Source organism: Aquarana catesbeiana, linkage group LG08, assembly GCF_042186555.1.
Source record: "Aquarana catesbeiana isolate 2022-GZ linkage group LG08, ASM4218655v1, whole genome shotgun sequence".
NCBI lineage: Eukaryota > Metazoa > Chordata > Amphibia > Anura > Ranidae > Aquarana > Aquarana catesbeiana.
The window spans coordinates 58,992,722-59,005,831 of NC_133331.1; positions in this window are offsets into that span (position 1 = coordinate 58,992,722).

Sequence of the window (13,110 nt, forward strand, 5' to 3'; positions counted from 1 at the left end):
TATCTATTTTTACAGCTAAAACATTCATTGATGCTGAAATCGACACTTCCGGGAGTATCGGATTGTCCTCCACTATGACACTACTCTTTTTCTCTCTGTAATATAAATTCAAATAAGCTTGATTGTCAGTACCAAATTCATTTTAGCATTGCCAAATGTACTCAACAGCCCCCCCCCCCCCGTATTTTTTTTCCCCCACTTACCTGTATTCCTGGGTTTTCTTTTAAAACACAAACAGGCAACCAACTCTGATTTCATATCCATTCTGCGGCCTCCTTGAAGATGTAATGAAAGTACCCCAGGAGGCTGCAGAACCAGGTATACATCATTCTGGCTTAGGCCGGAATGGCAATAGGGAGTATGGCCAAAAAAATAAAAATAAATTAAAAATATAGAAAAATTTCCTTCATTTCTGCTTAGAGAGGAGGGAATGTAAAGTGGAACTAACTCCCTTTTGGGCAATAAGTTCTGCTTTAAAGCAGATCTTCATTCACTGCATCTGAGCACCACAAACCAAAAACTATTTGATTCATTTTTAATATCTATAGCAAAACTCCCCATCCATGACTCCATGCTTTGTTTTGTTGAGAAAAAGCTTTAAAAAACAACCCCCTAACTTTCTGGCCATGGCCATCTTGAGTAAGGGCAAACAAATGATTCATGTAACATTTACTCCCTGGAATCCATCTGCCCTTAGCTCAAGCATGCATGCAGGAGAGTTTGCTTAGTTAAGAAAACCCCTCCTCCTCTCCTCCCCTCCTGAAGACTACTGGAAAAGGAAAGAAACCAGAAAGTAACTAAAGAAATATAAATATTTAAAAAAAAAAAAAACAAGTAAATAGGATATACTTTCCTATATGTTCACTAATTCTATGTTGATTGGGAAAGTGAAATTCTACTTTAAGGCCTCATGTACAAAGCTGCTGGTAAACAAACGTTTAGGAGCAGTTGGGCATTTTTTTCAGCTGCCCCTGAACTCTACCCTATGTTATCTTATCAGTACATGTACACAGGGTCGTTTCTAGCCGTTTCTAGGTAGTTGAGTTCAGAAGCCTTTTTTTAACGCAAAAAATATGGGTTCAGATGGATGTTCAGAGGCATTTGAAATGCCAAATGCCTGTAACAGCTTGTAAACACTGCTAAACGCGGTAACTCGCATTTAGCAGTGTTTTGTTTACAGACATTTTTCATTTTACAAATGCTTCTAGATGCAAACGATTAAACGCGGCATGTAAACGCGGCTAAACTGATGTTTTTAATAGCTGGTTTCTAGCTGTCAAGTTAAATCATTCAGGAGAGGTTAAACAACATCCCGTGTACATGAAGCCTAAGGAGTTAGTAAGGGTTGAATAGGGGTGGGAGTGGAAGTAAAGACTCCTAGGACAATATTAGGGGTAAAGGACAGTATAAAAGGAAGTAGTCCGGAAGGTATAATAAATAAGGAGTGTAGGGGGTTAGTCTAGGTAGGGGGTGGATCTAAACCCCTCTGTCCTTTTAAGCCAAAGAAGCTGCCACCTTGACCCCTGTTTGGTCTGCAGTTGCCATAGTGCTTCACATGTGATCAGTTATGACACCAGCTATTTGATGGCTTGACAGTTTGATTAAGAGTGCAAGCAAATGTGACAGTTATCATTCATGGCAAGCGGTTCAATATTTTGAGAAATCATTAAATCAGTGGATTTATTTGTGCTTTAAGACCACTATTTCTAATGTCCCTTCCAGTCTGTGACATACTATAACATATTGTGCAGTTATTTTCACCATCAGCTCCTCTTCTCCCTATAGAATGTAAGGTCAAAGAGTAAATACATTTGTATCACCCCATCTCATGGCACCATGGCAGACCTAATTAAGGCCTTAAAGCGGGGGTCCACCTATCTATCGTTTTTTTTTTTTTTTAGTTCATTCACAAACTTTTCTTCTCAGCATTACATACTCACATATTGTGTGTAATATGTCCGCCTGTGTCAGATTTCGTTGGAAAGAATAACTTATATTATTCACTGCAGGCGGTTTCCATCTTCATTGTGGGCATTTGAAGCCCACAAGCATTTATTTCCTGGATGTGGTGAATGCTGTGCTCTCAGCATTCACCGCTCATTCCCACACATGCTCAGTGGCATCCTGGGAAGCCTGAGACTAGCTCCCAGGAGTCTGGGAGAAGCTAGAAACACGCCTACTCCCACGGGAGGAGAACCAGGAAGTGCAAAGAAGAATAGAAAAATAAAAGGTAATTACGGCGATTTAAATTTTTTTAAACGGCATGTCAGCATCTAGGCAAGGAAGAGAATACATACAGATATTGTTCAAAATTTGGGTGGAACCCCGCTTTAAGGTGAGTTGCTTGCTTTTAAATTTCACTTGAAGCTAATGGCGTTAGCCAGGAGGGGAACTGGTGTAATTGTCTTCTCACGTGCCAGTTCGGTGCTATGTTATCAAGTTAGTTACAAGGATCAGCTACAGGAGCATTCTTCCCTTCCTTGTCACAGCTCCAATTATGTGGTTGGATCCTTCCAGTATTAAGGGGACATTTCTTTTATTTTTGGTAATGGTTACATTGGTTGACGTGAGCTTTTTTAATGGTTACATTGGTTGGCTTGACTTAAGCTGTGATGGCTGAGCTAGGTTTATGGTTACTCAAAATGTAATTAATTATGATAGTTTATGGTTATCTTAATAATTGTAATTATTAGGTTATTTATAAACCAATAATACATTTGTAAATGTGTGTATAACTTTTTATTATTTATTGGTTCTGCCTTATGAAGTTTCCTCCTCTCTTCTACAGAAGTGAAGTCTGGGACGAGAGCAGTGATTCTCCATGGAAGGAAGTGTCACTCTCTGCTAAGTACCTAGGACACCATAGCATGAATTAGGCTTCATCCTCCAGGACCCCTTGGTCACACCACTGGCGCTCTGAATGTCACACAGACAAATAGCAGCAGTCCAAAGTAAAAGTTGAGAGATTTAATAAATGTATATAGTAAAAGCAATTGGTAAACAATGTATAAAAATAGTCCCATATAGATAGCACTATATTGCACTTGAATAAAAAGTATATAACAGGCAGAAAGTCCAATCAGCAACAGGCAGACTAAAATGGGTGATCCATCCAAAAAACCTAACCCCAGGCTGTAAAAAAACTGAAGGGGGTTGGAGGGGTAATGGAAGCCCCAGCCCACAGACCCAGGAGACACACACTTAGCCCACTGGCTATGGGATCCAGAGGGGATGGCTCACCGGTTCCAGGAGACAGTTCCGTAGATGTAACATGAGGACAGGCTGTGATTCCACCGAGAGGAGAAAAGTCTCACAGAGGCTCCGTGCCGAGGATCGATGACGTCAGCCCAGCTGGAGGAGGAGGGCGCGGCTTCACACAGGGGAACCGCCGGAGAGTCAGCTGATAGCGCTAAGCAGCTGAAATGCCGGTCTGTGTCCCCTCTGGGTAAAAAGCCTCAGTGAGAGGCAGTGGCACTCAGTGAAGCCAGTGGAAATGTAATAAAGCCATCAAGGGGTGACATGGTCAACAGGGAAGCCGCCAGAAAGTGAGCTGGGGACATGGAACTGATAGCATACCGGTCTGTGTCCCCTCTGGGTGGAAAAAAGCCTCAAGGAAGAGTGGTGTCACTCAGGAAATCCGATGGTAAACATGAGCCACCAGCCAGGAAGGAATAGATAGAGCCAGCAGGTTGGTTGGAGAGCACTGCTGTGGACAATGTAAAGCTCCCAAGGGTGGGTGGATGGATGGATGGGTATTCACCGTGGCATGGTACTGAGTGGGACCTCTGTCAAAGGTTGCCTTGACGATGCGTTTCGCGCATTTGCGCTTTTTCATAGTCAAGGCAAGAGGCAACTTGCAAAGTTTAAATACAAAATATTAAGTGGGGAAAAGGGAGGGGGGAAAAAAACATTGTGGCCCATTGTAATTCCAATCCTCTGGGGTTGTCTTTTACCCATGTAATAGACCCTCACGAACTCGTATTCCTGGATCTTGTATTGCCTCACGATCAACATAGGATTTTTTCAAAAAACCATGTCAAGCCAACCAGTGGCAACTCCTACCTTCATTTCAGAAGCTGCCATCATCCTTCATGGAAATGTAACATCCCAAGTGGCCAATTCAATAGATTGAGACGCAATTGCTCCAGAGTGGAGGATTATGTCGAACAAGGGGCCACGATGAAAATGAAATTCCAAGAGAAGGGCTACCCATGTGACCTATCAAAGTTTTTTTGTCCCACATGAATCCTCTTCCTAAGGTTAAGGCCCCTAAAGAAGATTTAGGAACTAACCAGACAGTTAGGTTTATTTCTACTTTTAACGACAGTTTTAAATCCATATCCAGAATCATTAAGAAACACTACAATATTTTACTATTGGACCAACGTCTAGCTCCGGTTTTACCTGATGTTCCACATTTTGGGGACTTTTCCTTTTAGTTTTTAATTTGCCTTTTGCTGTCACTTTTTAAATAGCTTTTTTTTTTTTTCTGTTTCATCAGTCTATCAATTAAGGGGTGTGGTTAATTGCTCACAGGTGCCCAGGTGCCTATTTAACTTGTTGTAGGACTCAGTCTGAGCGTGCTCAGTTTGAAGCGGTGGAGCTTGGTGTAAGTGGAGCTGGATTAAGTGGGAGTTAAAAACAAGTGTTAGAGTATACAAGTCTTGCTGTCTGTTGGTGTGTGTATTGCTGCTGTCTGTTGGTGTGTGTATTGCTGCTGTCTGTTGGTGTGTGTATTGCTGCTGTCTGTTGGTGTGTGTATTGCTGCTGTCTGTTGGTGTTTGCTGGGTTGCATTTTGGGGACTTTTCCTTTTAGTTTTTAATTTGCCTTTTGCTGTCACTTTTTAAATAACTTTTTTTTTTTTTTTTCTGTTTCATCAGTCTATCAATTAAGGGGTGTGGTTAATTGCTCACAGGTGCCCAGGTGCCTATTTAACTTGTTGTAGGACTCAGTCTGAGCGTGCTCAGTTTGAAGCGGTGGAGCTTGGTGTAAGTGGAGCTGGATTAAGTGGGAGTTAAAAACAAGAGTTTAAAACAGGAGGTTATAACAGGGGTCATAGTACCTGTGTAGTGTGAGTATCTGAGTGTTGTCTGAGTAGTGTGTGTGGATCGTTAGTACTTGTGTATTGTGTACCTGTGTATTGTCTTGAGTATAAGTGCCAGGAAGCTAGTTGTTAGGTAATTTGGACAGGGTAAAATCCCCAAATCCTCACTAAATTTAATAGGTACGATGCCCGGCGGGTGTGGAGAGGCGACTCTTTGTACATCTTGCTGCATGTACGCGTTCCTTGATCATCCGATCGAGGGCGAATACTGCTGTGCAAAATGTAAGCACATTGCTTCCCTGGAAGCCCAGGTTCTGAATCTGGGAAAGCAACTGTCAGCACTGAGAAGTCCCTCCATACTAAAGGAGAGCCAGGAACGTACACGGCAGGTGCCGGCAGGGGCCAGCACAGAGGCGGGTGGAGACAAAGAGGTGCAGGCACTAGCAAAGAGTAGATGGGTGACAGTCAGGAGGGGTAGAGGGGGAAGTGCCAGGGAGGCCGATCCAGGACTGGAGCATCCCAATAAGTACGCTCCATTGAGTGACATTGGTGTTACCAGTCAGGGACCAGCACTGCTGGAGATGAGGGACTCTCCTAGCTGCCAGGGGAAGAACTCCTCCAGTGAGAGTGGGGGGGCAGCAAAGGGAAAGGAAAGACAGATTCTGGTGGTAGGGGACTCAATTCTTAGAAGGACAGAGAGGGCACTCTGTAACCAAGACCTGAAGCGCCGAACAGTATGTTGTCTACCGGGCGCTCGGGTTCGGCACATCACGGATCTTGTGGACAGATTACTGGGAGGGGCTGGGGAAGACCCGGCTGTCATGGTGCACGTTGGCACCAATGACAAAGTCAGAGGCAGATGGAGTGTCCTAAAGAACGATTTTAGGGACTTAGGAGCTAAATTGAGGAAAAGGACCTCCAAGGTAGTGTTCTCAGGAATACTACCGGTACATCGAGCCACACCAGAGAGGCAGAGGGAGATTAGGGAAGTAAACAAGTGGTTGAAGAGCTGGTGTAGTAAGGAGGGGTTTGGGTTCCTGGAGGACTGGGCCGACTTCTCAGTCGGTAACCGGTACTATAGAAGGGACGGACTGCACCTAAATGAGGAGGGTGCAGATCTGCTGGGAATGAAGATGGCCAAAAAGTTAGAGGGGTTTTTAAACTAGGCGATGGGGGGGAGGGTCCAGAGACAGTGATAGCCAGCGCGGAAGATATTCCAGAGGGTAGTATTGGGGGCATTAGTGGTAGGTTAACCAAAGCACAAAAACACAAGGTGAGTATAGTAGCAAGTCCAAGTTGCAATCTTGAAACACCCAATACGAGGACAATATGCGACCGGTCTAAACTATGTGGCATGTTCACCAATGCCAGGAGCCTGGCGGACAAGATGGGTGAACTAGAGATACTGTTGTACAAGGAGGATTTGGATTTTGTGGGAATTTCAGAGACCTGGTTCAACAGCTCTCATGATTGGCTGGCAAACATTCAAGGGTATACCCTATACCGCAAGGATAGAGAGGGTAAAAAAGGGGGAGGGGTATGCCTATATATCAAGAATAATGTACAAGGAATGTGAGAGATGACATCACTGAGGGGGCTAGGGAGGAGGTGGAATCTTTATGGGTAGAGCTCCAAAGGGATGAAGCTAAGGGGAAAATAATACTGGGAGTATGCTATAGGCCCCCTAACCTGAGGGAGGAAGTGGAGACGGATCTCCTATCACAAATTGGATTAGCAGCAAGGATGGGAAGTGTTATCATAATGGGGGATTTTAATTATCCAGACATAGACTGGGCGGAGGGAACCGCGCATTCATTTAAGGCTCGCCAGTTCCTTAATGTCTTGCAGGACAATTTTATGGGTCAGATGGTAGACGCACCAACTAGAAATAAAACATTACTAGATCTACTGATTTCCAACAATACAGACCTGATAACAGATGTGGAAATAAGGGGCAATTTAGGTAACAGCGATCACAGGTCAATTAGTTTCAGTATAAATCACACAAATAGGAGACATGAAGGGAACACAAAGACACTGAATTTCAAAAGAGCCAACTTCCCTAAACTACAAACCTTGCTAAAAGGCATAAATTGGGATAAAATATTAGGAACAAAGAATACGGAGGAGAGATGGGTTTGCTTTAAGAGCATATTAAATAAGGGCATTAGCCAATGTATCCCATTGGGTAATAAATTTAAAAGAGCGAACAAACATCCTGGATGGCTTAACTCCAATGTAAAAATGCATATAAAAGCAAAGGAGAAGGCCTTCAAAAAATACAAGGTTGAGGGATCATCCACAGCATTCAGAATTTATAAAGAATGCAATAAGAAATGTAAGGGTGCAATTAGGATGGCTAAGATAGAACATGAAAGACACATAGCGGAGGAGAGCAAAAAAAATCCCAAGAAATTCTTTAAGTATGTAAACAGTAAAAAAGGGAGGACAGACCATATTGGCCCCATAAAGAATGAGGAAGGACATCTGGTTACAAAGGATGGGGAGATGGCAGAGGTATTGAATTTATTCTTCTCCTCAGTCTTCATGAGTGAATCGGGGGGCTTCAGTAACCAAAACTGCAGTGTTTATCCTCATGACACAACAAAGGAAGCACCTACATGGTTAACAGAGGACGGAATTAAAATTAGACTTGAGAAACTTAACATTAATAAATCACCGGGACCAGATGGCTTGCATCCGAGGGTACTTAGGGAACTCAGTCAGGTGATTGCCAGACCGTTGTTCCTAATTTTTACAGACAGTCTATTGACTGGAATGGTACCAGCTGATTGGAGAAAAGCCAATGTAGCACCAATATTTAAAAAGGGCCCAAAAAACATCCCTGGGAATTACAGACCAGTTAGCCTAACATCAATAGTATGTAAACTCTTGGAGGGGATGATAAGGGACTATATACAAGATTTTAGTAATAAGAATGATATCATTAGCAGTAATCAGCATGGATTCATGAAGAATCGTTCTTGCCAAACCAATCTATTAACCTTCTATGAGGAGGTGAGTTGCCATCTAGATAAAGGAAGGCCCGTAGACGTGGTGTATCTGGATTTTGCAAAAGCATTTGACACAGTTCCCCATAAACGTTTACTGTACAAAATAAGGTGCGTTGGCATGGACCATAGGGTGAGTACATGGATTGAAAACTGGCTACAAGGGTGTGTTCAGAGGGTGGTGATAAATGGGGAGTACTCAGAATGGTCAGGGGTGGGTAGTGGGGTTCCCCAGGGGTCTGTGCTGGGACCAATCCTATTTAATTTGTTCATAAACGACCTGGAGGATGGGATAAACAGTTCCATCTCTGTATTTGCAGACGATACTAAGCTAAGCAGGGCAATAACTTCTCCGCAGGATGTGGAAATCTTGCAAAAAGACCTGAACAAATTAATGGGGTGGGCGACTACATGGCAAATGAGGTTCAATGTAGAAAAATGTAAAATAATGCATTTGGGTGGCAAAAATATGAACGCAATCTATACACTGGGGGGAGAACCTCTGGGGGAATCTAGGATGGAAAAGGACTTGGGGGTCCTAGTGGATGATAGGCTCAGCAATGGCATGCAATGCCAAGCTGCTGCTAATAAAGCAAACAGAATATTGGCATGCATTAAAAGGGGGATCAACTGCAGAGATAAAACGATAATTCTCCCGCTCTACAAGACTCTGGTCCGGCCGCACCTGGAGTATGCTGTCCAGTTCTGGGCACCAGTCCTCAGGAGGGACGTACTGGAAATGGAGCGAGTACAAAGAAGGGCAACAAAGCTAATAAAGGGTCTGGAGGATCTTAGTTATGAGGAAAGGTTGCGAGCACTGAACTTATTCTCTCTGGAGAAGAGACGCTTGAGAGGGGATATGATTTCAATTTACAAATACTGTACTGGTGACCCCACAATAGGGATAAAACTTTTTCGCAGAAGAGAGTTTAATAAGACTCGTGGCCACTCATTACAATTAGAAGAAAAGAGGTTTAACCTTAAACTACGTAGAGGGTTCTTTACTGTAAGAGCGGCAAGGATGTGGAATTCCCTTCCACAGGCGTTGGTCTCAGCGGGGAGCATTGATAGCTTCAAGAAACTATTAGATAATCACCTGAATGACCGCAATATACAGGGATATGTAATGTAATACTGACACATAATCACACACATAGGTTGGACTTGATGGACTTGTGTCTTTTTTCAACCTCCCCTACTATGTAACTATATGTAACTATGTGACATTTCGCAAGGCTCGTACCATTAAGAACCTATTAGCACCCAGTAAAGTAACCAATCAAACATCTAAATCTCCACTCGACATCAGGTCATATTTTGACGACCGAAAGGGGATTTTTCAGTGTAAGAAAAGGGGATGCCTCACATGCCAATTTATTGCCCAGGGCACCAAGACTATCACGACTAATTTAGGCAAAACATACGAGATCAGCCAATTCATCACTTGCTCGACAGACTTCGTAATCTATGTTTTGCGGTGTCCTTGTGGGCTTTTCTACGTTGGTCGGACCATCAGGGCCCTACGGGCCAGGGTGGGCAACCACCGTAGACTTATTTCCAAGGGAAGCGATGAACATAGTGTCCCTCGACACTTTCTACACTTCCACAACAAGGATATTAGACTTTTAGAAGTTTACATGATTGAAACGATTCCCAAAGGCACACTAACCAGCAACAAGAGATTCTCTTTACTTTGCAACGTGAGGTATTTTGGATATATATGTTCGACTCACTTGCCCCCATGAGGTTAAATGAGGAACTGGAGACATGCAGTTTTGTGTAGAGTTTGGTGTCAATGGAAGCGTTTTTTTTCTTGTTTCATTGATGCAAGTACCAATGTATGTTTTATTATGTTATTTATGTTTGCCATTGTGTCTTTTGAGCAACAGGGGATTTGGACTGGAGATAGAATCACCCCCCCTCCTTCCCCCCCCCGTTCTCGCAATGGGTTAACTACTCCCGCCCTTATTTTAATTCTGACTTTCAATTCCCTCCCTTTGCATTGCCCCTCCCCCTCTTCCCCTCCCCCTGTGTTTTTTTTCCCCCCTCCCTTTTCCCCACTTAATATTTTGTATTTAAACTTTGCAAGTTGCCTCTTTCCTTGACTATGAAAAAGCGCAAAAACGCGAAACGCGTCGTCAAGGCAACCTTTGACAGAGGTCCCACTCAGTACCATGCCACGGTGAATACCCATCCATCCATCCACCCACCCTTGGGAGCTTCACATTGTCCACAGCAGTGCTCTCCAACTAACCTGCTGGCTCTATCTATTCCTTCCTGGCTGGCGGCTCATGTTTACCATCGGATTTCCTGAGTGACACCACTCTTCCTTGAGGCTTTTTTCCACCCAGAGGGGACACAGACCGGTATGCTATCAGTTCCATGTCCCCAGCTCACTTTCTGGCGGCTTCCCTGTTGACCATGTCACCCCTTGATGGCTTTATTACATTTCCTCTGGCTTCACTGAGTGCCACTGCCTCTCACTGAGGCTTTTTACCCAGAGGGGACGCAGACCGGCATTTCAGCTGCTTAGCGCTATCAGCTGACTCTCCGGCGGTTCCCCTGTGTGAAGCCGCACCCTCCTCCTCCAGCTGGGCTGATGTCATCGCCCCTCAGGACGGAGCTTCTGTGAGGCTTTTCTCCTCTCGGCGGAATCACAGCCTGTCCTCATGTTACATCTACGGAATTGTCCCCTGGAACTGGTGAGCCATCCCCTCTGAATCCCATAGCCAGTGGGCTAAGTGTGTGTCTCCTGGGTCTGTGGGCTGAGGCTTCAATTTCCCCTCCAACCCCCTTCAATTTGTTTACAGCCTGGGGTTAGGTTTTTTGGATGGATCTCCCGTTTTAGTCTGCCTGTTGCTGATTGGACTTTCTGCCTGTTATATACTTTTTATTCAAGTGCAATATAGTGCTATCTATATGGGACTATTTTTATACATTGTTTACCAATTGCTTTTACTATATACATTTATTAAATCTCCCAACTTTTACTTTGGACTGCTGCTATTTGTCTGTGTGACATTCAGAGCACTGAATATTTTTTGTTTTTTGTTTTATATCTGTATCTATCAGTTACGGTTAGTCCAGCTGCACTGATTTACCTCCCCCCCCCTTTTCCCTCCCCCGAGTTTAAGTCATGTTAGTCTACTCAGTACATGTTATGTACTACATGGCATGTTGATTGTTTATCACATATGTGTTATTTTTTCACATGTCTTGATTAAGCTCCCTGGGTGTACACTCATTGTTTTTATTGCTTTTTTTTTCCACTGACACAGCCAACTCTACTTGAGCTTGTAGGTCGCCTGTGCCATCCTGATTCAATTTTAAGGCTGTGAGCACTCAGACTGTACAGGGTCAGTGTCTGTCTTTGGGGTCTTGTAGCATCTCTAGGTATGGGGCCAATTTGCAGTCTCTCTTTAGTGGCTGGTAAGTAGTTAGTTTTTTTGGAGCTCCTCATATCATTTCTCCATTCACTGATTATATCTTGTTGGAATTGTCCATTATGTCCTTTATTTAGGATGTTGCTAGGCTGCACTGTTGGGAGTTATGGATGGACAAAGTGACTGCTGATGGGTTGTTGCAGGATGCATTGTTTGGCCCAGTCATTGTTGGTCTAGGTGCCGGGCTTTATGGTGGTATGGACTGCTATCTTATGGGTAGTCCAAGTATGGTAAAAGAGTACCAAAGGGAACTTGCCCAACATTTTTGTTGGGTTAGTGTTCCATTCGGGTTGGTCTGGGAGGGTGATAGGGCCCCATAATTCACTGCCATAAAGGAAAATTGGCATTATGGCATGGTATAAGTTTTTAAGTAGGACTCATATCAGTGATTTTCAATGGTACAGCTGTCTATGCTGATGGCACAGAAGGTTCTAATGGCATAAAAGGTTCTCCCTCTCTCTTTCTGTGGTCTTAACCTGTCTTGAAATCTCATTTGGCCTGAATTGCACTGTGCATGCACAAGATTCCTATGAACCATCACTTCACTTTATATTTGTGGATGTTGGGGCCATTGATGTCAAGATGGTGGTTCCTAGCTGCGAAGGATAGAGGTACTTTTCAACGCCAACAGCTGGCTACAGCTATTTAGGTTGGTCAATATTTAGCAGAGATGAAAAAAATGCAAAAAAAAGGGGAGCATAATTGTCCAGGACTGCTAATAATAGGTTTATATTTAGCCACATATACTTTGTCTTTCTTTTTACCTGATGATCCTGCTAGTAATACATTTTTTGTCCTAGGGTGGCAATGCTCACTCTACTGTATCAATGAAGATGCAGTATTATCACCGTAGGGCAGAAAGTGTTCAAAGACTACAAAACACCCTCTCCTTATATACATAATGTAGGCTACAGGGGTTCTGTAATCCCCATAAGAATGCAGCACAGAGAGAGCACAAGAAGTAAGAAGCTCTGAAAGGATCAACAGGTGTTGTTTGCACTTATTGAATGAAAAAAAGTCTTCAATGGTATAGTTAACAGACTAAAAAGGATCCTACAAGAGGGGTGGTACATATTCTTTGAAAGGAACTTCCATTTAGACACAGCTGTGGTGTTTGCTTGATAGTCTTGGGAGGTGAGTGATTGGTTTCATTGGAATGGTTTTTTAAGTCATCTTATCGTCATCTCTTACTGGAATTCAGCTCTTAACTGATCTCCAAACAATCAAAATACCACATTTCCTTCGCCTTCCACCACAGACCCGGCATGTCTTATTTACCTAAATGTGTGGTGTAAACATTGAATAGTTCCATCTCTCCTATGGCTTGGCATATGGCTGTGTGCGTGACATCAACCTCTTATAGAAGAACAGATGGTAAATATACCCCTATAGTGTCTCTCATCCCTTACAGAGAATAGCTAATAAAAAAGATACAGAGATCGGAGGGCTGGATAACGATGGAAGGAATTTTGTAATTATGTTCTTACATTTACCATGGTAACAAGTAATAAATAGAGATCAGATTTTATTTTTTTTAATATTTTTAATTTAACGGCAAGCATTATGATTTGCAAGCATTATACAAACTAATAAAAATGTAATAAGTATGGT